The sequence below is a fragment of the Cornus florida genome, unplaced genomic scaffold (genome assembly GCF_030987335.1).
Source record: "Cornus florida cultivar Cherokee Brave unplaced genomic scaffold, ASM3098733v1 CherokeeBrave_3.0.0_Hap2_Chr02, whole genome shotgun sequence".
NCBI lineage: Eukaryota > Viridiplantae > Streptophyta > Magnoliopsida > Cornales > Cornaceae > Cornus > Cornus florida.
In genome coordinates, this window is record NW_026775572.1 from 52,556,488 (window position 1) to 52,560,134 (window position 3,647).

Sequence of the window (3,647 nt, forward strand, 5' to 3'; positions counted from 1 at the left end):
AGGACCTTAGTCACATAAACCAACAAGGTATCCTCCACCCCAGTGTGTATCATGATAACATGAAAGTACCATTAGGCATGCCAAGGCCATTCATTCACCTACTAGAACAACAAGGCCAAGTTCTATTCGGAATGCCTAGGCCAATGTTTGCTCCACAACCTCCTATAGTTCAAGGCAATCAAGGTGTCCATGTTGCACCTCCAATTGTTAATCCTCCCCTTGCTTTAAGAGATCACTATGTGCCTAATGAATATAATGCACCCACGTGCATTCAATTGCCACCATTTAGAGCACACCACTATGAAATTAAACCACAAACCATTTAAATGCTTCCTAACTATCATGGACTACCAAGTGAAGAACCTTACAAGCATTTAGATGAGTTTCTTTAAGTATGTTCCACCGTGAGATACACGGACATGCCGGAAGAGGTCTTAAGGCTTAAACTTTTTCCATTCACCCTTAAAGACAAGACAAAAAATTGGTTTAACAATCTTAGGCCTTTTTTAATAACTTCTTGGGCAGAAATGCAACAAGAGTTCTTCAAAAAGTACTATCTGGTTTCTAAGACCAATGTCATGAGAACCTCAATTCGAGAGTTTTCACATGGGGATGGGGAAACGTTCCATGAGGCATGGGAAAGATTCAATGAATTACTTAGGAAGTGTCCACATCATGACATGTCCAAATGGCAATTAGTTCAATATTTCTTTGAGAGTTTATCCGATAATTACAAGGGCATGGTTGATTCTTCCATGGGTGGCTTTTACATTGATAGGCATGAGGATGACGTGTGGCGTCTTTATGAGAGCATGAGTGAAAATTCTTTGCATCGAACTTTATCTTCTAAGAATGGTAGGAATTCAAGTGGAAGGAAGAGTGTTGGCTTACATCAAGTTGACCATTCCAATGAAATAGCCGCCGAGATGAAATCTTTATCTCAAAGGTTTGATCAATTCTTGATCAACCAAAACTCGGCAAATCAAGTATCTTCCTTCCCTAACCATTCCCATCATGTATCCAATGAATCATGTATGACTTGTTCAAGTGTTTTACATTCTACTTCCAATTGTCCCTATGGACATGTGCAAAGTGAGCATCATGAATAAGTCAATGCAACTTTTGTTAACCAAGGGAACAATCCTTATGGCAATCACTATAATTCTAGTTAGAGGAATCACCCGAACTTCTCTTGGAGAAACCAAGGGGAAGGCTCAAACCCTCCCCAAGGTGTTTTTCAAGGGAAGTATGTTCCACCTCTGATGCAAAGCCAAGGTTCCCAAGGTTTTAGATCATCATTTCAATCGCATGGTAATCAATTTTCTAATTCTCATTTTCCTAATCAACCATCATATTCTCAAGGAAATTCTAGGAGTCCCGCTTTTGAAGAGAAAGTTTTGACCGCTCTAGGCACTCTAGAGGCAAACAGTTAATTTTTTCATTCTCATTCTCAATCCATTGCTAAGCTAGAAACCCAAGTAGGGCAAATAGCTAGTACTTTAAATGCTAGAAAGAAAGGGAAAATACCTTTGAATGCCCCACCAAAGCAATAATGTGTTGTGGAGACTCATTCCTCATCGGAAAGTCCTATAATAGAGCATGTCAATGCGGTGACAACCTTGAGAAGTGGGAGAATCATTGACAACCAAGTAGGTGTGTCCAATGAAGAGAGTGAACCGGTGCAACCCAAAGTTGACAACCGTCCCGTTTCTTGTCATATTCCTCCTTCATTGCATATGCATGATCATTCAAATGAGAAAGTGTTGAAAAGTGATTTGAAAACTGATTTAATGAAAAGTAATTTGTAAAATGATTTCAAAACTTCTTGTGTTGAAGAGACTGCAAAGAAAATTTCTGAAAAGGTTTTTGAACCAAAAGCTCCATTTCCGGATGCCTTAAAAGGATCCATTTCAAATGACAAGCAAAAGGCAAAGACAAATGAAATCATGGATGTGTTTAGGCAAGTGAAAGTCAACCTTCTGCTTTTGGATGTAATTAAGAAATTCTGGCTTATGCCAAGTTTTTAAAAGATCTTTGCACCCAAAAGAGGAAGAACAAAAGCCAAGCACCTAAAAAAGTGGTCTTAATCGAGCAAGTGAGCTCAATTTTGCAACATAACACTCTTCTAAAGTTTAAAGACCCCGGTTCACCTACCACTTCATGCATCATTGGTGATCATATCATTAATCGGGTTCTCCTTGACTTATGAGCCAGTGTTAATCTTCTTCCATATTCGGTATATGTCAAATTAGGCTTAGGAGACTTGAAACCGACGTCGGTGGTTTTACAACTTGCCGACCGATCCATCAAAAAGCCTAAGGGTATCATTGAGGACGTATTGATTAAGATTGATAAATTTTTCTTCCCCGTTGATTTCATTGTCATTGACACGGAACCGATCCCGAATCCTAAGAGCTAAATTTCCGTTATCCTTGGCCGTCCTTTCTTGGCAACCGCGAATGCCAACATTAATTGTAGGATGGGGATAATGAAGATCTCATTTGGCCACATGACGGTGAAGTTGAATATCTTCAATCCGACCCCCAATTCATTTGACAAGCATAAAGAAATAAATGTTGTAGAGAAATGCCATGCTAATAAATGTGAAGGAATAGAGTCTTTGCTTGAAACCAAAATTTTAAAAGGGTTATCTTCAACCCTGAATTCGAAAAAAGTTGTTTCAAAATCTTGTTTTGAAAGGGCATGGAAGCCTAAAGATCATTTTGACCAAGGACTACAAATTTCTTTTGATCCTAATCCAACAAGTTCTCTAGGGAACCATTTGTTGGGTGGAGTTCAAAGTACTTATCACCCTATTAAGGAGGGGATGCACTACAAGATGTTTGATTTGGGCTAAAAGAGTCCAACGTCTTGCTAGAGACGTTAAAGACGAGTGCATTTCGTAGGGTGTCACAACACTATTCCTCCCTCATTTCTATTTTAAATTTCATTTCTTGTGAAGTGTAGATATTTACTTTAGGTTCATATACATTGCTAGGAACTGTGATTAGGATTGCATGCACTTTCATGTTGAAAATGAGCATTTTGTTCCTGTTCGATCGATCTCAAAAGAAGTTCGATTGATCGAACCCCATACTTGTATCCAACCTGCATCCAATCACCTCTCTGTCCAATCGTTCGAAGAAAACCTATATATTTCAGCTCTCTGTCCCATCGTTCGAACTTGTTCCTAGATCGATCTTTAGTTCTTCGATTGATCCAACTTCATCTTGGATCGATCTGCAGTCTCAACACATGGAAAAATTTTGAACCTGCATCCAACCTGCATCCAAATGCCTCTCTGTCCCATCGTTCGAATATGTCTGCAGAATTTTACATGTCCGATCGATCTGATTCTTTCTAAGATCGATCTTGAAGAGATCGATCTCTGTTCTTTGATTTACTGTTTTGACTTTAAGTTTGACTTTTGTTTTGAACTTTAAATTTAAAAACTCCAAAAATATTTTATTCTGAAAAAAAAGGAGGTTTTCAAAGTTTTCAAAAATACTTTTATTTCTTGTATTTTATTTATTTATTTTATTTTTGTCTATTATTTTTCAAAAATTCTAAAAATATTTTATTTTATCTTATTTTATTTTATATTTAAAAAATTCCAAAAAAATAATTCTTTTGTTTTCTTTTATTTT

General features: G+C 37.4%; 1 pseudogene; it reads right to left on the minus strand.

Annotated features, from left to right (window-relative positions):
* Positions 1-583: 583 nt before the first annotated feature.
* Positions 584-682, minus strand: LOC132297786 (small nucleolar RNA R71; annotated as a pseudogene).
* Positions 683-3,647: the final 2,965 nt, after the last annotated feature.